The sequence below is a fragment of the Anopheles gambiae genome, chromosome 2 (genome assembly GCF_943734735.2).
Source record: "Anopheles gambiae chromosome 2, idAnoGambNW_F1_1, whole genome shotgun sequence".
Classification (NCBI taxonomy): domain Eukaryota; kingdom Metazoa; phylum Arthropoda; class Insecta; order Diptera; family Culicidae; genus Anopheles; species Anopheles gambiae.
This window is the reverse complement of record NC_064601.1, coordinates 24,461,520-24,483,231: the sequence shown is the minus strand read 5'-3', so window position 1 is coordinate 24,483,231 and position 21,712 is coordinate 24,461,520. Positions and strand designations below refer to the sequence as shown.

General features: G+C 46.7%; 1 protein-coding gene across 15 annotated transcripts in view; it reads right to left on the bottom strand.

The window, feature by feature from the left end:
* LOC1273326 (dipeptidase 1) overlaps window positions 1-21,712 on the bottom strand; it is a 127,285-nt gene that overhangs the window by 58,628 nt on the left and 46,945 nt on the right. For 2 of the 15 annotated variants that reach the window (XM_061644824.1, XM_061644825.1), the window contains exon 3: window positions 20,751-20,808. The exons of 2 other annotated variants lie outside the window; for them this stretch is intronic. The gene's annotated coding sequence lies outside the window, so the exon portion shown is untranslated. Of the gene's footprint in view, window positions 1-19,697; window positions 20,809-21,712 lie in introns of all 15 variants that reach the window. 11 more of the 15 variants (XM_312292.6, XM_061644826.1, XM_061644828.1 and 8 more) reach the window with 9 other exon arrangements.

Sequence of the window (21,712 nt, the reverse complement as noted above, 5' to 3'; positions counted from 1 at the left end):
CGTTTCCTTTCTTCCCTTCTCACTTACACAGTGTAAAATGCTGTGTGGTGCGGTGGTAGTCACTCACGGATGAGCACCGGTATCCGGTTAAGCCGACCCCCACTCGCACCGGAACGACGACCTCAATGGTCGGCCGGAGAGCAATAGATCCTCCAGATCCGGAGGTGAAGTGGCAACCGTTTTGGTTGCCGATGAGAGATGTTCCCGTACGCCCACTTTTACTGTGCCGGTGTTGCGGTTAGTAGCCCGCCCTACAATAGCTACGTGTATGTGAGTCTGTCGGTCCCGTCTAATATGTTGGCGTGGGTAACGTTTCATCAGCAACTCGCCGGAGCCGGTGGCAGTGCTTACCGACGCTGAAATGAAATCTTTTGTCCATCGTGCCAAAGCACATCGCACCCCGTTCGGCTGAGTGATGCCCATGCTTCCGCGCGTTTGCGGGCACACTTTTATGGTGGAACATAAATGTCAGCATAATTAAGACACAACCGCGCCGCGCAGTGTCAAACGCAAAACCGTCCCGCACGGCAAAGGTGGCCCATAAATTATCAGGACAGGAGCGGTAGGATGGTGGAATGCACGCTACCAGTGAGGCTGTTTGGCAGGTTTTCCTGCGCAGGAAAGGGACTCACTTTGACTGTGATGATGAAGAATGTCTCGGCTCGGGCGATGCAGTGCCCCGAACGGCATCGTCGAATGCACGTCACCGTCAACGTTGGGCGGAAGGCACTCGCTGACAAATTTGCCCCGAAAACAATCGCCGAGCCAGAAAGTTTATCTTCCGCGGTTTAATCCCCGTGGCACGATGCAAACAAGCGCGAACATACAAATGAGCTGTAAATGTCTAGGGCACGCGTTTGCGTGAAAGTTGCGAACGTGATTTATTGTGCGAAACGCGCTTTCTTTATGAACGCAACGCCTGGCACCGAAGGCACAGGCTCGTAAATGCTGAGGTGGTGGTGGCAAGGTTGACTTGACGCTGCCAGTAGGACTTGCTCGATAGCAAACACACTGGCCATGGGCGTACGCGTAATGGAAGCCTTGCTGGGAGGGAAACTTTTTTGCCAATCCCGCACGACGAAACGATTGCTGTCAGCTGTAATCAGCATCATAATTTTAATAATAAAAATTCAAATTTGGCAAATTTATTGAACGCTTTCGAACGAGATCGCTTTGTAGCGCGTCAGATTGAGTGCGTTGTTGTTGGGGCCCGTTCATCATCACCAGCCGAGCCGCGGAACAGCGGTGGCAGCAGCTGGAGGCAGGCTGCCAAAATTGGGGCGAAAGCCTGCTTGCCATTATTCTACACTTAACAAGCAGCGTGGAAAATGCACACAAAGTATGGTGAAACGATGGTAAAAACACACACACACACACACATACACAAAATCGCGTAATTCTCCTGTTCGCGAGTGTGGTGATGAAATCAAAATTCATAAATAATCTTCGTTTGCGACGCTAGGGGGTACGGTGAAGTATGCCCGTGCGGTGATGCTTTCCGTCTATGGAGCAGAGAGATTGCGAAGATAAACCCGTGTGTCAAGATTTAAGCGCTGTCGCACTATCGTGCCTACTGCACGAGCGCGGAGCATCGGCATCTTTTGGGCTTTCAATCAAGACGCAAAGCTGAACGATGCAAATTGTTCACAGGGTCGTTTGACGTTTGCCGTGTGGCTGAGCATGTGTTGAGACAGTATTTTCTTTGCCGCCTGCGCTGGAAGTGAGCACGTTTGCACTCAAGAAACGGATGCTTCTTTGGAGCTTCCCTAGCTAGCTAGGTGACGAACGAAAAGAGAGGACGTAGTGACTGCATTGCAACCTGGGGCAGGAGGTCGACCCATGTCGGTGGATGTGTTTGTATGAATTATGTATGCAGCGCACGGTATGACACGATGCAAATGTCAGAGATTGATTAGCATAAAAAATGCCTATCATGATTGATTGGCATCTGGGGTGGTGGTTGAAGGAGCGTTTTGGTGGAAAGGGAAACAGAAAGTATCGCTTTCCGTTACAGGAAGCAAGAAAGAAACACTGACAATGCAACAAAATGGTACAATAGAGCCGTTGTTGGTGTGTTTTCACCAAGAGAATATAACGTAAGAGAGAACGATTGAGTTTACCACTGCAAATGATCGAATCTGGTGTGCTGTTATTTATTTAGCGTTGGCTGTGTGTATGGAACAAGCAGTGCAGAGGTGTGTTGACAGAGAGCTCAATACTTGAAATGCTTTTAACGTGGAACGTCGCACTTTGCTTTGTCTATTTCCCTCGCTTTTTTAGCCATCGCATCCGCCTCTAAAGTGGTAAATATATTCTCATGCAAGTGCATTAGCATATTTTAATCCATGAAGTGTTTGAGTTCATTTCTTAACAATTTTCCTGCTTTTTTTTGCACCAAATAAAATAAAAAAACCTCCTCACCTTTCTTAACTAGACTTATTTTCTGTTCCACTTTTCTTCTTGTCGTGCAAACGCTTGAAGAATGAAGCTAGAAAATCAAATAGAAAGCTATTAAAACTTTTCCGCCGTGGAATTTTTGCACCGCTTCCTGTCCCGTTGGAGACAGAGTAAGAGTATCAGTTGGGAAGATGTTTTGTGTTTGAGTTTATTTTTTTCTTCCCCATATTGTGCAAGAGGAGAGCGAATATATTGGGCATTGTTATAACGTCAATGTTTAAAGTGTAGTCACGTGTTGTCTCGCGTCGATGGGAAGAATGCGTAGCCCATCGTTAGTGTAATCCATCAAGCATCATCTCAGTAAGATATTTGGAGTCGCGATTTGATTATTTTCAAGCGTCTGTAATCCTAAGAATTTGGTTTGGATGTTTTGTTTTGGGATACATACATAAGAAATACTGTGTCAGTGATTTCAGTTGATTATGTGTCCTAATACTTGTTCGTTTGCGTGAATGCTTTCTTGAAAGAAGTAGAGCAAATAAATTGCAGAGCTTTAAAGCACCTTATATTCCTGTCAATCTTCCAGTTTTGGTGATCAAGCAAAGTATCTTGTTTGACTTTATTGAAGCAAAAGCTAGAAAAGCTTTGCAATTACAATGGAAACGTGGCAAGGACTTTCTTTGTGGAATAATATAGGTAAATTGAGTTTTTCGCTCATAATGGTTAGCACCATTTCTCAATGATGCAATGATATAAATACCTATTTTCCATCACTAAACCAATCTTCTTTAATCTCACTTTAACGTTACCTAACAACCATTTACCAGCGCAAAAGCCACCAAAGTAACTTCCAACCAAGCCAACCAGCTCGAGCCAACGTATCCAGCCTTGCAGTTAGTCGGAAAGGAGAGCCGGTAATTAAATTTATGTATCCATATCGCCGGTACGCCCGTAGTGGAGCTGATGTGACGTGATTGGCCCACCAATGGAAAGCAAAATAATCCATAAATTGTATCCCCCAAAGGAGCTCGTTTGCATAATTGAATCCTCAGGCAATGACGTTTCAAAACGGAGACGGTTTGACGCGGTACGTCGCGCACGGTACGGACCGGTTGGCCGGTCGACCGGTGGCAAGCGTAGCTAAAAATTGACTACCGATGATCGTAAAAAGTTGATGGCAAACGCACACCAATGGAAGCTTCAAATTATTCATCACGATTAGCTTTCGCGATTGGATATCCCGCCCGAACTGGAGGGCTTGAGCGAGCGAAAACAAAGAAAAAGCTCTATGAATCTTTTATTTTCATAAATTTTATTTTCTTTCTTCGCTGCTACGGATCAGCAAAAAGAGTGAGCGTTTTATTATCATTTTACGTTTGAAGATTAAATGCGTTTGATAGAAGCAGCTCCACATTCGCTTCCTCGCGCTTATGCACTCAGCCAGTTGTTGGTCTCTTAAATTCAGTAGGAAGTGGTTCGCCGTTAACAGCGAACAAACAAGCTGGTAACTAGGTCACTAGGGAAATCCGGCCGGCCGGATAATGGTGGAGCATATTTATTGACTGGTTTTTGTAACCCATTTCGTTGCTTTGTTTCCTGTTGGAAAAAAAGCAACCAAAATCGAATTTCGTTCGGTCGTCCTTCTGGATTTGAGAGAATTTAATTATGGTGGCCAAAGCCGTTTGCTACCAAAAACAACGGGGGGAAAACGACACAATAGTGAATGCTAACAAACAGCGACTACCCACGCAAATGCCTGCCCACCTCGCCGGCAGAAGAGAGGCCTTCCTTATCACAGTTCCGGTGGGTGAGTACGTGCTTCAATGTGGACGCACTTTGCCAGTACGGCTACGCGACTCCAGGCCCGAAACGATGCAACGGGGCAGCAACAAATCGGTGTAGGAAATCGTCCGAAAACTGCCGGCAGCGCCCGCACGTCACCATTGTGACGTGAGTACCGCCGAGTTCCGAGTCGATGGAATGAGGTTGTTGGTGGTTGTTGTTGTTTCGTTAGTTTGTTTTTTTTTTTTGGTTGCTTCCCTGCCCTGCCCCTAGGAGCAAACGTCAAACGTTTATCGGTATCCAATTTATTTTTATGGCGAGCGATTTCGGAGCGGTCGGTAGGTACGAAATGAACGGTACAGTGCGGTGTGTCTGTGTATGGGTTTTACGTTGTGCATTTCGTGGGGCCAAATTTCTATCGGTACCGGGCAACCGGGCTATGTGGCTCTGACAAATCAGAGGAAATGATAATGACCGACTAGGGTTTTTTGGGGGGAAAAGGTTCGGGAAATTGGTACGGCGAAGAAGGGACACTGGGTGGCAGGGAAACAATTCCGGAGCCCGATAATTGAGGCCGTGTTGATTGACCATTTAGTCGCTGCCATCGTAGCCTTCAGGTCTCGGGGTCTCGGTGTGCGCGTTTGTGTGTGTGTGAGTGGGCTGAAGCTTACGCTCAGAAAGGTTTTATACGATCGGTACCCGGCTGCTCGGTAACGACGGCGCGGCTAATTGATCTTTGATATTGAAATGCCATTTGACTCGTCGTACCCTTGGTGTGCCTGGTAGCGGTACATTCGTTTGTTTCCGGTGGTGCGAGAGGGAGCAGGGGGAGTCAGAAAAGGGATCGAATAGCCATGAAAATGTTCCATCACCCCGGGAAACGCCGAACAGAGCGTCGGGCCACTGCGGATTAGATGATGAGCTTCCTTTCACTTTCATGTGTTTCATTGCCATCTTATCGGCGCGGGTGTTCACTTTGGGATGCGATAGCATTTTCCGGTTCATTTCATTCAATGATAGAAAATTATCTGTTTGACATCCGGCGAAGGGAACAACAAAAAACCGGAGTAGAACATCGGCAAGGATCGTAAAAGCCAATGGAGTTTGAAGGGGTTACAAGAACAGATGGTTGGGACGAGGTTACAAATTTAGTGGTGCGGGGGAAATCAAAGGAGTTGCAAAATTTAATTCTTTTTGTAATGATCGGGATGTATCAATTTGTTTGAACATTTCCAGCATCAACTATTGAAGATTATTTTGCCATTGAACAGATGGTGTATTTTTATTCGTTACCATATTCTTTGCAATAGAAAAGCGATTTCTGCATCCAATGAATGTCCAATTAATGAAAAGTGAATGAGTATTCAAGTAGTAAAATAATACACATCCACTACACATCACTTCCATTCCCTCGAATTCGTAATTGATATCTGGATCAAATGGTTCATCCCAATTTAATTTACTTGCACACTTACGTAGTGATTGGGATGTACTTCTGGGTTCAAAGCTGCATGAAATTAAAGGGAATTTTTGCGACTTTTAGCATTGAAGAGTTTTGAGTTATTTTACGATTTCCATCGCCAATGATGATTGATCACAATTAATTAATCAGAGTGACAGTAAGTACAATTTAGTCAAAACATTCCTTCCAATATTCTATTACAGGAATTTACATTTCGAAACATAAGTGAAATTAATGATCTCCACAAAACTATAGAAACCGATTATTCCGCATTGAAATTCATTATTGAAATTCGTGCAACCACTTTTATCTACACGCTTGCACATATTTATTCAACCGATTCGTGTTTGCCCACTCGGCGCCCATTTCGGTGAGTGTGTTAAAAATTATCAAATTATCATTCTCATTAGTGTGATTGAAGTAATTATCGCAAATATAGCCCTATCAAATTTCACATCATTATTCGTCCGCACAGGGGTCGGCGAAGGGGTTGACGCAGAAACAGCAGTGAATGATATGCCCATTCAGCTCTGTTGCCAAACACAAACAGCAAGAACATTAACACAAATGGGTATGCTAAAATGGGCTGTTACGTAAGCTTTGGCCGCACACGTATACCAATACACCAATACGTTGCTGTCCCATTTTTGTTGTTTTGTCTGTTTGTTGGAAGGGTGATCGGGTAGGGCTTGATAAAATATTGCGGGGTCACCCGGTATAAAGCGAAACAGCCGGGCAGCCGCTGAGGTTCGTGACCTCCATTTGGTGCGTGTTTATTTTTCACCGGCGTGAGTTATGGGAAAATAGGAAACTATGACGATGGAAATACATCGCTCGGGACACAAGCTACCCGTTAAGGTTTGGCGCGCGAACAGGCGAAGGAAGGTGTACGGCGCCAAAAAACGAAACCCAATGGGCATTTTATTACTTCACCCGGGCAACCCATCAGCGCCCGCACCGACGGACGGATGGAGGGGTTTCCCTAGCTTCCGAAAGGCAATAATACGTCAAACTTACCATAAATCTCCACCATGTAGAAAAACGCCATACCAAGAGGAGGGCACAGGGAAAGGGGGAAGGACAGAAAAACATCGTCCAAGCAGTTACATACGCAAGGCGAAAAAACAAATCATTCGCCGTGATTCGAGGGAAGCGAAGCAGGAGAAGAAGAAAAATAACATTGAGGAAGTCGAAATCATGCTGAATCACAGTTTTCCAGTTTCCTAATGACTAATAAAGTATTCATAGAAATCTGCAATTCCTACTCCCTCTCTTCACTCGCATGGATTTCCCCTTCCATACACAGCATTATTTGCCTGCCAGTTAACCCACCCGGGGGGGGGGGGGGCTCGGAGGTTATGCTGCTCGTAAAACTCCTATACGTGTGTACATGAATCGCTACGCTTCGGACGAAATTTGCACGAAAGCTCGCACGCACAGCGACGCGTGCCGTTAATGTACCGTCGGTCCCTCCAAAACCCCTTTGCCGAAAACCAACAATATCATAAACGCCAGCCAGGAAGGTTTCCTGGAGCTACCCGGCATAATAAAGATATAAATATGGCTTTTATTTCCTCAAATCTACAGCCGCAACCGGATGGGTTTGGCCCACCGGTAGCCAGGTTCTCTCTTGGAACCTTGGGTCTTGGTTACAGGTGAGTCAGGCAGGAAAGCGAATCCCATGGTGGAAGGGACCGTTCGGGTTATGTACTCACCTTTTCGAGCAATTCCCACCGGGAGGGAGGGTCTGTTTGAAAGCACGTTGCTAACGATCGGTCTATATTTTATCGATTTCCAGCATTGGTGCCGACCTAGGTGCCGTTGTGAAGTTAGAAGATTAGTAGTTGTTGTGTCATGTGTTGGTATGGTGTGGAAAATTGTACATTTTAAATTACCGAGATACAGTAGCTATAATTGCTTGGCATTTGAAAGTTTAGGTTGTTTGAAAGGCAAAATATTTTATTTACATAACATACTCATTACTTTTCCATCGGGACTTTGTGAATGCTCCAATACCAATATTATCGACTCTAATGGAGTTATCTAGTCACAGCACCATCATAGATGGTGCAAGAGCTTGCCGGCTGGCTCAGACAAAGAAAACACTTCAATAGAATGTATTCATTAAGCGCTACGTTTGTGTAATGTCACCAAGCAGACGGTAGAAAATCCGATTTTAATGACGCACACCCACTAGAAATAGACACACTGCAGCCCGTTCCGATGATTGATATCAATTCAGTTCATCAACACCAGTTGACCGACACGGATATCCGTTACCATCAGTCGGCAGGGTTGGGCTCGTTCAAACGAACGAACCCGGCAAAGGATCTCCTCGAACTACTAATGAATCGTAATCCTAGCTACCAACATGCCAGCAGTGGCAGCATTCAAACTAATTGTTGTCACATGATAGCAAAACATTTCCCTCTTTCGAACCTGATACAGTGTAGGTACGGTTGTGTGTGTATTTAAATCAATGCAGAGAAACATCGATTGAGCATTCCGTTTTTGTGTTTTGCTTTTGGCACATCAATCTGGTAGGAAATCCTTCGAGTGTATAAACACAGAACCGAGCGCCGGTTGTGCCGGATACTCTAAAAAGCAATTCAAATCGTTTAAGCCGCTTTTCCGGGACAGTCGTAACAAAACCCCTGGCCATGGTTAGCGTTCTGTCGTTCCTTTTCGGGCACTTCCAAATGGTTCCTGTAATATGATGAAGCACGCCATCCCACTCTTTGTCTTCGGTTCGATCGATTTCGACCACCAAAACACACGCACAGCCACAGCCGCACTCAACATGAGTATCAGATGAGATGTCCTGGTTGTGTTACATTTTCTGTAACATAACACTTGAACGTTTGCAGAGACTTTGCCACCAATCGACCCACCGCTCGTTAGGCATGGGATGTCATCTGTGCAGAGATGTCTGGGTGGGATGTCCACTTAATCCATTCCGCATTCACTTCTGATGTCCCCGGGAAGTAGTTATCCCGAACGGCCTGGTGTACTCTTTTCTGTTCCCTGCGTAAAGACACAGCACTGTTGCAGTAGTTGCCACACGGGCCGAAGGACGGTTGAACGGTAGCGCTGTGGAGCATTTGTTTATGAAACTCCCCGAACTTGAAGCACGTCGATCTGCCTGGCTGGTGGTAACCAGTTTGTAGCCTTCAGCCTTGGTTCGATGAAAATTGAGACGTACCGGGAGTAATCCTTTTTGTTTCTAGGAATTTCCTCACCGCCATTGGCTCGTTTGTCAGTTTTGTGGGTTTTTTTATTTCAACTGTTCTCTTGGGGCAACTTGTCGTGAGACAGAGAGCTGCTCCAAGTGGGATATTGAGCCAAGGAGGAAAGGGTGACTAGGGTAACAAGCACAAGACATAACATATTTAATCAACCGATCGTACCAAGTGCTGTCAGCTGTTGCTACGGGGCGAGTCAGCAGGTCGATTTTGCGGATGTTACCGGATGTTGTTGTTACCCGCACCACCTTGGGATGGGGGAGTGGCATTTTGATCGTTTACTTTCCCGGGAAAGTGTTATGCAAACCCTCGCTCCCGCAAAGGAGATTCGATCGGGGTCGAAAAGGGGCTCGAAGTTGAAGAATTAATTTGCCACCAATAGTATGCTAAATTAAACAAGATCAACGACATGGCAGCATGGTGTGTGAGCTGCCCGTGACAAGAGGACAGACGGCATGCCGTCTGCCCATAACCTCAACCCGAGGTTAGGCTTGTTTTCGATGGAGCTGATAATGGTGAATGGTGTCGTGTGGTTCCTGCCATGTCTAGGACACCTTTCCCCGTAGTAGCTGGAGCCGAAAAGTTGTACGCGCCTGTGGATTCATGTTTTGGTGGCGAACGATTTGTGAGAGCGGCCCGGCTTGGGCCTTTGGCACCCAGGGTGAACTCACCATGCAGGGGTACGAACGAACTGTAAAGTTGTTTTGGTGCTTCACGTTTTAAACGACACCGGGCCACGATTAGCTCTCGTTTCGATGTTTCTTTTCCTCGGCTGGAGGGTGGGAATGGCTTTGAGAATGGTTCACCACCCCCTTCTGTCACGGTGCGAGGGCAGGCTCGTAAAACATCGCATTATATTAATGTTACATAATTTGCTAAAGTCGTTAGACGAGTTGCGTGGAAAATCCGGCCACGAAGGGTGGCCCTCCTAGTACGCTGGCGCCTTGCAGGCGTCGGTTGCAGGGAGAAGAATTGGATTCTCATCGTTCGAAGTGGGGGGAGGTCATTTTTTGTTTTCGGGGTCGCTGCTTGTCGTGTCATGTTGAGGGTTTTTCGGGAGTTTGTGCGTGTGTGGGTTGTTTTGCGCTTGTCGGGAAGAAAATAAGCACACCAACGGATCCAACCCTTACTGGGAGGGAAACATCTGTAGACATTTTTGCTGAATAAATTTTCCCGTAAAACTGTCTTCGCAATTTGCTCCCTTCTTCGCATGCTGTCATGGTGTGGAAGCTACGACGCACCCGCGGAGCTTTGTCCACCGTGCCAACCGTGCAGCGGTGACATTCGCCCTCGATTACGTTCGCTACAGGGCGGTACGGGCTTTCGTTACACAGTCATAGACGCGCGAACCGCATTTATGAATGAAGCGCTGCAGTGGCGAAGGATCGTGTGGAAGTGGAACGCAATTTCCACCAGTGGTCTGGTTCGATTTGCCCCGAACGCACGTGTATGTGAGAGGCGGTTTGTCTTACGCACTTGTTCTAGCATGTGACGCTCAGCCACTCGAACTAAAGCGTCCCCGATAGGAGCATACCCGTTTTCGGAAATAACTTTCGCAAGAAGAGCATCAGCAGCAGCAAGAAGCATGTAATTTTATTTATTGTTTCGAGCGTGAATTGAGAAATTTTCGGAGCTGTTTGTAACTTTGTTTTTGGTTTTGGGGGATTCGGGTAAGGACCGCCAAGGAACATTCCTTCATGTTGCCAGCTGCGAGAAGTTTTGCACCATACCTAGTCAGCGCTGTTACAAGAGTTGGCACAAAAGGAGACACTAGTTCGCCAATGTGACACAATGGGAAAGAGTAAATGGAGCTTGAAGACGTTATCGACTGATAAGTTGAATGTAACGTGGGTCAAAATTGACTGCCAGCAAGCGCGCGATTGTATCGGGGCAGAGGATGTGTTGGTGGAAACGAAAACGACGCTCGTTTAGCGGATAGAAGAAGGGAACACAAACAGACATATTTTCAAATTACCGTTAAATCGATACACCATCGAAAAATGCTGATGGGTAAAGGTGGCAAGGGAGGAAAAGGGAAAAGAAAGCCAGGAATGTGTGCATAATCCAATCAATGATGCGTGGAAAGTATGTCGAGAAGGTGGAACGGTACGAAATACATGATAAGGGTTCGAAGAAGAAGAATACGAAAGCAGATAAAAATTCAACCCAACAACACACAGTCTGGCAGGAGCAGCCAGTACATTCGGTGAAGGTATTTCTGGGCTAGTGGTAGAATTTTGTACATTCTCATTCTGGGATCGCTGCCGTAGCAACTGGCTAGCAGTGGTACGCGAGTTTTCCTTGCGGTGAAGATATTTCGAAACGATCCACAACGCAAACATGCCTTTGCGGTCGACCGAAGCACTTCAGGGAAGGGTTGCAATAAATGTGGGACAGCTTTTTAAATAAGCCAAAGTGGAAATGCTAACAGAACGATGATGATGCGACCCGATAAGGAATCGGTGATCAAACGAAACAGTGCAGAGGTCTAGGCTACGGAGGACGGTCTTGGGTGTAGTAAGAAGTTTGACATGCCAAACATACAGCTTAAGGGATTAAGTTGTGAGGGGAATGAAGCTGTACCGTTTTTATTGGAACATGTTTGAAAAATGTATGATTTAATAAATAAATACATAAATAAATAAATACATTATTAACTACACGTACAAACTCCATCGACTGAAACAGGAACGATTGATTAAGAGCTTTTTCATTTAAAACGTAATGAAAGCATCCGAAGCTTTTGTCCCATAATTTGTCGAACGATCGAAACCATACCACAAGTGTGACAAAACAAGTCGTCAAGCACCAGCGAATAGTCGTTAAGCAAAGCTACCAATATCACACACCATGTCGGAGGCGTTCCGAGTTACAATCCGGGGACGAGATGGAACCAAAACTTTAAACTCCCTCAACCAACGCCCACCCGAACCTGTCAAACATCCGTTGGTTGGTGGGGGCGACATATTCCTTCATAGCTGGGTTTCCGCACACAACGCGCCACTTGGTCGGTTGGATCGCTTCACGCGTGCCGTTGTGTGTGAAGTGTACCCGTAACCAGAATCGAGCGTAGAACCTTCGTCAAGCGCAAAAGTTTCGCCTTTCCCCATAATCACTCCTATCATCAACGGGAACATCATCATGAGCCGTGCACCGGTAACGGGGCGGGTATGTATGGGTCATTTCTCATCCCCCTCCGGAAGGAAATGTGCGCACGTGGTTACAGTGCCGGGGGTCGGCAAACTGTTACCGGGCTTACTGTGGGACGGTGGGAGTTGAGAAATGGAGTCAAAAGTTGAGCATTACCGGACGCTTTACCGTGAAAGCATTCGAGGTGAGTGAGAGGTTAGCTTTCGCATCGGATTACTTCTTTCACTTCTTCACTTCTTTCATGTAAAAAAGCGCCACCAAATCTCGCTAAGTGGGAGGACAGTGGATGAGTGGAGCTACATACGCTCAAGCGTAGCTAGAATTTGGTCTGACTTGTGCTGGAAATGTGAGAAATGTCTGTCAGGGAATGCACTCCACAACAATGGTTCCATTTCTTAAACAGTACCGCAGCATGCTGTATGCTAACCTTGGTATGTTTCTTTCCCTCTTGCATCACAAAGAACGTTATGTCCAACGCATAGCATACTCTTGCTCGGTAACCGCTCACGCTGCTCGGTCAACTGCATGTAAATTGGATGTTTGCTCAATGACAGACAGACCGAATGCGTATCGGTTTCTACTTGTATGGCCAGAAGTACGCCAATTGAATAGTCTGCCAGCAATGGCTCTTGGTGATGAAAACACCCATCGCTCCCGCATCGAGTTTTTTTTTCGTGCTACATTCGAGCTCCCAATTTTGCCGGATAATGATGAAAGTTATTTCCATCCTGGTCGGTCACAGACACAGAGAAACGATGGCATTTAGGTCAAGCGTGCGTTGTATCCTAAGATTGGCAGATAAATGCTACCTTTGTTCGTGCATGTCGCTCGTACACACACAAACACACGCACATACTGGAAAGGTAAACATTTTGATAACTATATCGAAGCAGTGCCATTCCCTAGTGGACAACCACACCCAGTTCTGGTCCCTCGTTTGAACGTTCACGTTTTTTTTTGTCTGACCGGAGATACCTGTCACAGGCTGCCCCGTTCGACCCATTGCACGACCACAAGTATCCGGTCGGTTTGAAGGGAAGGAAATGCTTCCCGCGCTACTATCTCCCCCAAAGCTCCTGTTGGCGATAACGCCGTTGATGAGAAGGTGCAAAAGGATGACATTTTGATTTCCGTTGGAGATTGTAAACAGTGGTTCAAGTGGGTAGCATCTGTTTCGGTTTAATGGAGGTTCATTTCAAACGGGTCTCAGTTGGCACGGTCCCAACAAAACACAACCAAATTCTACTGTCCACAGATCGCACAAGCTCTTGCCCTGCTGTATGTCTTTCGCTCTCTCATTGCTCTTTGTCTCTCTCGCCCTCTTACATCCGGCATGTCAACTCCGATCAGACATTTCCCTCGAGATGATAGCCCCCCCTCCCCCCGCCATCGAGCAAACAGCCCACAGCGAGCTGTCAACAATCGCCGGATCCCGAACTCCGGCCGACCGTAAACAACACACTGTCAGTAATTGAGGACGGAAAAGCAATTCCACTCGCCAGCAGCTTCGCTAATAAGGATTGCCATTGATTGATAGGTTTATATTTGCTTCAGCTCTGAGTCGCCTGCCGGCAAGCCCTGGGTGGACGAGAAAACTGTCACCTTAAGGCATTCATCGTGCTGGTTCGCAGAGGGTCGAAGATTATGGCACTTTATCACCTGAATATAGTGGGTAAAGAGTAGGAAAAAAGCATATCCTTATCGACTAACCACATATTCATGATCGTTCTTGGGCTGCAAACGCTGGACGACTGCCGAAGGGAAATGATTGCCTGCTCGAAAGTGCTTAATTACGCAGTGGCTCTATTACTTATCTAATTTTCTAGCTCATTAAAAGTAAGCCGAGATAAATCGTTCCGCTCTATCGCAGGATCATTTACCATTCGTTTCCGGTTCGGGGGAGAAAAGCAACCGCACACTCCCGGAAGCGGCGGCGATCCTTGGCTGCTTGTTTTTGTTGGGCCGGCTGGTCTGGTCGTTTCTGGTGGTGTGCCGCTTTCGGCAGCGTTGAGCTGAAAGAACCATTAGTTATCGCACAAATATGGCCGGACAGTTCCTGGAATGGTGTGCGGCAGAGCGGCCCGTGGAGCGGCAGTGATCTTAAGATGCATAACCCAGAGCAGAACCCTGTTGATTTCCTGTGAGATATTTGCGTGACCGGTTGTGACGATGGCCACCGAACACAAAACGAAAAACGAATAAATAATTCCATAGCTCCTAAAAGCCACAGGAGGGAAGCGGCTAGACACGCTTCCGTATAATCACGTGCCAAAAAATGTGTCTCCTTCGGCAACCGGGGGAGGTCGGGAAAGTGACCGAACAGAGTATGAACCACGCGGTCTCATGCCCTAGTGACCGGCACGGTATGCAGTAACAGGGTCTGTGGTATGTGGTTTTAGCTTTTACGGTGACATCGTTATTATCTATCTTAATTATACTCGCTAAGACAATTCCCATACTACAAGCCAACAGTACTTCAACGCGTCCTATTTGCCTGTGTGGTGCTGTTGGTTGGACGCTGTGGTTTTGCTGCTTTATGTACTTGGTGCTCCGTTTGGCACCCCAGCCCGGAGTGCCATAATCCACTGGATTGCGCCGAAAGAGATGAAGAAAAACATTGATTACACTTCTTTTTTGGGGAAGCCACAGACGCCTCGCCTTTCAAGGATCCTCCGGGGGCCTCTACGGCCAGTGTCACCGGAAGGAAAAGTCCCAGAAGGATGAGTTATTACCAATAAATAATCCGATTCACTGTCTCTAACTGGTGTGCCACGGTGTGCTGGACACTGCGGGCTTCGGCCGGCAGCCGGCACATCACAAATCCTGCCAGCTTACACTTGGGACATTCGTCTCGCAGCACGGCAGCCTGGTACGAGAGGATTCGTTACTAGCGTTTTATTTTTTTTTTTCGGCTATAGTTTCTCTGCAGCACGCTGTTTGTTCGGCATACACACCGAGCGCTCCTAATCCTTCGACCAGCGAAATACTAAATTACGACTGCACCATTTCTATGGTGCACCCCGACTACGACCTTGCTGGCTGTAGCGTGCGACCAAAGGTTTGAGAAGGACTGAGAGAAAACACTAAAATTCTACTCTTAAAAAAGGCAGTTCAGTGGCCAAAACTTCGTTCGGACGCTGTTGCACTGACGAGCGGAATGCGCTGTGAAGCGTAATGTGTCATTTACGATGTCTCGGGGCTCAAAAGTAAAGTGCTTCATAACTTCTGCTCAACGCAGCACTCCTTACGGTGTCGTGGTAGTGGGGATTCATTAGGATTTATTTTTTAAAGGGCACGTAAAAATGCCGGCCCGGTCTGTACTTGTGAGCACGAGATGCGACTCTTATGGCAAGTTGTATGCCCGGAGAGGGTTATATTTTGAAGCTCAAATCTTTTTCGGTGAAGGATTTTACTGGCTGCCCGGCGATAGTTTATTTCTGGCGTGAGAACACAAGGATGGTTAAGATTTGTTGAAAGTGGTGAGATTTGGATTTTTACACACTCCCCCAAATCATATGAATTATTTGTCCCTAAAGTGCTGGGAGGATGCCAAGAGATATTACTAACAATTGGAAAATAAGTGGGAAACCATTGAACGAATCCAAAAAACAACAAAATCCAAAAACGACTAAAACGGTGGAAAACCCTGTATTACGCAGCAAGATTGCTTGTAATTGCCTTCGACTAAACGGGCCAGCAGGGGTCAATTAAGATTTTTAATTAGTTTCAGCTGCAAATTTGAAAATGTCAATTTACACTGAGTGAATTTTATTTTGAGAAGCCTGTTTGTCCGTGCTGAAATATCAAATAATCATTTGAGCTAATGCAGCAAGCTTCTTTGATACGGTAGCACGGATTTGCAGTGAAAGCTAGCGGTTATTTTCTCACTGCCCACATGATTTAATCTGTAACGTGCTGTAGCACTTCTGAGACGTTCCATTCATTTGAATCATTCACTTTGCGCTGAAGATTGCCAGTCTTGTGCTTCAGACCAGTGGCATGTGTTGGAAAATATTTAGCGTGATGTTCGAATAAAGTAACTTACTGCTGTGAGTTATTTGTTATTCTGATCTGTATGTTTGAGATTCTTCTAAAATTGCATTCTTGAGTATTGAAAAAAAAACATGAATTAAATTAAACATGTTTTTATTAAAATTAAATCATTCATCTTAGAGAGTATAGGTGATCTTATCCTATTAAATGCTTCGAATAGTTCCACTTAAGCAAACATTCTGCCTTGAAAAGACAGGAACGAATGTGTAAGGAAGGGGCGATAGATCACTATTTGCTCGAATAACTAATAATTCAATGAAAATGATTGTGTCTATAATATGAACATCGTAACAAAGTCGCTTAAATGAAGTACTATTTGGAAATATTATTGCAACATCTCTGAAAAAGAGCATGATAAAGTTTTAGTTTTGTTTTATTTTTTCAACCCAGATTACATCATCCATTCCACAAGCTGACAGCCAACCATGGCTAACAAACTGTTTGGCCAAAACAGTTCCGCAAAAGTTTTATTTTCCCCAACCATTGCCTCAAAGTACCATCCATAACGGATGAGCACAACTAAACAGCGTACCGTGCTGTCATTGCTGAAAAAGACAACAAAGTCATGCTCGATGTTTAGTTAGCGAAAACCCATAAAATGTGTCGCGAGAGATGAAATGCAAACCGAACATGTCACGCGATGCGCCAGAACTGATCCGTACCGTTCCGTTCATTTACTCGATTGAACAGTCGTCCCGAGTTCGTCAAGCGCTTTTGCACATGTTTCAATTTTACGCTCATGTCGGTTCGGTTTACTTTCAATCCATCCATCTTGCCCGTGCATCGACATCGCTGCGCAGCAGCATATCCCGTGCAGATATGCAACATTTCAGCAAATGAACGATTGGTGCAGCATCAACCGACAGACAGGGGACGGCCGTGTGAGGAGCGGTGCGCATACAGACATATGAATGTTTAATGTTTACCTTCGCCGCTGCGTTTGCCGCAGTTTGCTCGAGGGCTGCAGCGCCGGTTTCGTTTAGGATGTTTCCGTATGGTGGAATTTGTCCGGTTTTTTTCACCCTCACACTCTTTCACTCTCTTGTTCGGCTGTATGCCCCTTTTTTGTTGTTGTTAAGCCAATGTCCTTCACCAGCGGCATGGACACATCAATGTGTCGGAAGTACTGGTTCGTTTGCGGTGTACACTTTTGCAGCACAGTGCGACATCAAGCGGTGCGGAGTGGAGTGCACACCCAGCCGCGTAAACCCGTTCGCAATCGTGCCGCCGGAAGGGACGGGACAGTTTCGCAAAGTGAACGTTATTTTAAGGGCCACTTTAGTCGGTCAGTTACTGGAGCTGGTACCGGCTCCTCCAAGTACGGTACGGCGTGCAATGAAGCGAAATAGAAAGTGGTCCGAGCAGTGGTGCAGTGGAAACTCTTTCTTTCCGCACTAAATGGGTCGTTTTTTGTGCTCTCCCCCCCGGGGTGAGGAAGATTAGACGACAAATGAAACAAGACGAACCGAACACAGACGGGCACTGCAAAATGGCATTAGAAAGCTTCGGTGACAGCATAACTGGGCCAATTTACTTCGTTTTTGTGTAAGCGCGCGCGTGCCCAGCGGCAATACGTTCAACTCCCCGGGCAGGCTACACGAGCATGGGACCGAGACTGACTGCTTCCTGTCATCACTGCAACCACTCACTCACGTCCAGCACAAAACCAATCAGTCCCGGTTGGTGCTCATCGAAATTGAATGGTGACACCATTCCTCGTGCGGGCAATCACGCTTGCTGGTGGGGCTACGCTACCGGCGTACCGCTTTTTCACTCGTAACGCGCTTCAAAAAGCTTTCCAAGCTTATCAGCAAACGGAAAACATTTTGTTCAATCCGCACCAGAAACTCGGTGGGAATGGAGCCTTTCCTTTTCCTTTTTGGATTCGTTGCAGTCACTCGGGATGCATTGGGGTTTTTTTTTCTCTTGCTCTCAAGCAAAGGGGTTCACATGATTCTGTGCAGCGCTTGCACTACGAGAATCGATCGTTCGTCACTCCATCCCGTCTCGTGGGGAGGGCGTGTTGGTGCAACAAAAAACCGCACCCCATTTCTAGCCCGTGTGTTAGCTTTTCTCATTTGAAAAGTTAAACTTTCAACAAATCAACGGAATGAACAAACAAAACGAACTATTTCACCCTGTGCTGGGTCTGAGCTTGCAAGCAACTGACGACAAAGCGAGCTCTTCCCTGTCTGCGTATGCCCTAGTTCGCTCTGTCCGCAGCTCGTCGCTGGGTGTGGCTGGCGATGATGATAGAGTATGTGTGTGTGTGTGTGCGTGAGAGAGGAATAAGCTTTTATTTGGCTGATTGAATAATGGATCAATCGAGTTAAGTGGAGAAGTGAAGTCGAGAGTTGATACATTCTGAATGTAGCAGACACAAACAGACAAAAAAAAACCTCAGGCCGGCAGCTTCAATTTGGCAGCTTTTCAAGTGGAGTGAAAGTCAAGTCACTCAAGTGGACGTTGCTTGGCAGACGGTGGAGAAGAAAAAGCGCTGCCACTGAATAGCTCAATCGTTGGGTTTCATGTTTTCCGAAAATGAAGCGGTTCATTACGGGGCTGGTAATCGATGGCTCGAGTGTCAGGGCAGAAGTTCTGAATTGCACGCTGAGAGCTGGAAATGATTCTCGGTAAATCGTGTCAAATGACATGATTGTGGGGTAATTTGGGATAGTAGAGTACACTCTCGCACCGAGGCATCGTACCGTGTGTTCTTCCAAATGGCAGTGAGCGCCAGAAGGTATGTAAAGAGCATTACATTTTCGCATTATTTCTGCTACGAAGCTGCTCTATCTTCTATCCAAACCAAATTCACGGAAAAACACACTACGACCACAACAGTTCGGCACTATCAAAAAGCTTACCACTTATGATGTATCATCATTATCATATTTATCCCCATTCTCTCTTGACAATACAAATCAACGACGCTTTCCCTTGATTATCCCAGTGATGTTTGGGGAAATAAATTTAAATGTCTTTTCCCCGAGCATCAATTCATTGTTTGTGGTTTCTTTTGCGGATTGGTGGTACGCACTATTCCCAGGTATGTGATTCAACCCGGACCATTTATCAACGACCTTTTTGGGGGCCAGTGTCACTCGCCTTCCCCGCCAGCGTGCATCGCACAGACGAGTGAAGATAAATGCTACGAGCGGACATAAAAGATTGAAGCACACCTCAATCATTACCCCTGTAACTGGGTCCGTTTATCGTTCCAATGCACAGTTTGCCACTCGGCCGCAAAGAATTTCCCTTTGCAAGACGCCCGGGGAGATATGATAAATATTTAAAACCCAAACCCACCACCTTTCTGCAGCCCGTACCCGTGGTCCGGCTGCACGCCTACATGACAAATGTCCAAGGAAGTGCCTGCCAAACAAACTGCTCCCCCGGGGAGGGTGTTCTGGGGGGTGGGTGCACATCATCTATGCTGGCCTGTGAACCGCATTTATCCCACTAGCCGGTGAAAACGCAACGGGATCAACACCGGAGAACCACCACTGGAGTGCTCTGGTTTGTCCCATTAAGGAAAAATCAACAACCACACCCCAGCCGTCATTGCTCCACAGCAAATCTTTTCCCATCGAATGCGGGTTTGTACCTACCTGCCTTCCTTCTCCGGTTGGCTTTCGTTCAGGTCCCCCCGCTACACCTGGACAGGTGGATGAAAGGATTTCTTCCCTTTGCGGTCCTTTCCGCTTTTCCCCAGCGTCCAGAGCGCCGGAGCCGTAAGGTTTTCCGATGCTTCACTTGAAGTTTTGATTTTGTACGTCTCGGGCGCAAGGTTAATCCTTCCTGGATGAAAAGGGTCGTCTTCTCTGTGGATTGCTTTTTATTTCCACCGTTTTTTGTTGTTCCCGTTACTTGGGCCTTCTGTTGATCGTACCCTTCTTAGCTGCTTCTATTCATTCAAACAAACTTGAAGTGCTTCTTATCCAGCACTACTGGTGCTACTGTTTTTTTCTTATTTCTTCTGCATACGGGCCACGTACTACACTGTTTCGGTTTTCGGCTTACTCATCCTCGCATCAAAAGACGCTCTCATTGACTTCACCGCTTATCGCCTCCGACACCGATGGCGAACGCACATCGTCATCAGCACGGCTCTTAGCGGGGCACTGTTGCAACCTCACGCTTTGAAGGCTCTCGGAATTATCGTGCGCGTTCAAAAGAAGCTGAATTGAAGGGAAAGACAACAAACCAAAAAAAAAAACGATGCGAAACCTTCTTCACCTTTCACGATAAACACTTTGCACTTACACTTCACACAACATCACCGCCCGGGGACACACTGTTGAAGAGGAAAACATGCACACACTCCGTCGATTACAAGTGGTATGAGTGAGCTCGACTCGTAAAACCTTGACGCTTTGCACTGTAGGGATAAAATTACAAGATTGCTTCATTCGCTTCTGGGACCCTATTCCCGACCGGGGTTCATGTAAGATGTCTCCCAAGAGCGACCCGATTTCCCCACGGTGGAGTTGGGCCCGTTGGTGGTGGATAATTTATTGCATTTCTAATTTATACCCTTTCAATATGCCAGAAAGCGGTCGGTGGGCAAAGTTTTCCTTTCCTTTCCCTTTTACTTTGCACAGAATCTATTCACCCTCGCTTTTTAAGTCATTTCACTTCGATTAGCTCAGTGCTCGTCGTACCTAACAGTGTGGCAGCGTCGAGTGCTCGGGTCCTTGATGTGTGCTACACGGCATGTATCTGAAACGGGAGATAAAAATAAAGAACGCTTTCATTCACCATAAACAGAGCAACAAAAAGAAACTAAGCAGCTACTAACGTTGCGAAAACACCGGACACGATGTGCGACACACGAGCTATGATGACCTCTACCGGAGAAGTCGACCTTCGGCTCTGTGAACCGGCAAACCGAGAAAAGACCCTCCTGGAAAGGAGCGGAAACCTTCGATAGCGATTTCAACCTCAACCCTCAATGTCTACTATGTATGGGCTGTGCGTGTGTGCGGGACTTTCCTTCCTCGGCGACAAAGTTCGAAATCATTTACCACACCATTTCTTGTGCAACATGATGACCGAAGCGGTTTTTCACTTCACTTGGGCAGCGGATGAAGGAGCTCGGATAAAAGGCAATCCTCCAGTTACGCGTTTCGAGTCGCCCGTGCTTGCACGTGGCAACGCATGGTTCTTATTGAAGAACATCTTTTTAAAGGCAGTGGCATGAACAACACACATACATCCGGCAACCCTTGGCGAAAGAGGAGCGCCAGCAGCATCCTGAAGGTCCCCATAATTGATGCGACTTTTCGACAGCCCAGCCGAAACTGGGTCCACACGGGAGAAGGTAGGTTGGGAATTTGCCATGCGAACCAAACCGGGTCCTTGCCGCTGGTCCTCTCGATGCGGTCGGTTGGTTTTCTTATTTCTTTACGGTCAGGTGGAGTTCCCAATTCCGGGCGCGTATCCGCACATCAGAGAGCCGCACACAATGGCCGCACGGGTGCATGGTAAAAGCCGGTCCGTCCATGCCTCAGCCAATCCGTGCCCGTGGTGCGGTGCCGAGAGCTCCCGAAAGCAGCGGAAGTGATTTGAGCTGAAGCGCTGACCCGAATGTGGAATTGTGCCATTTATCAGAAAATGATTACTG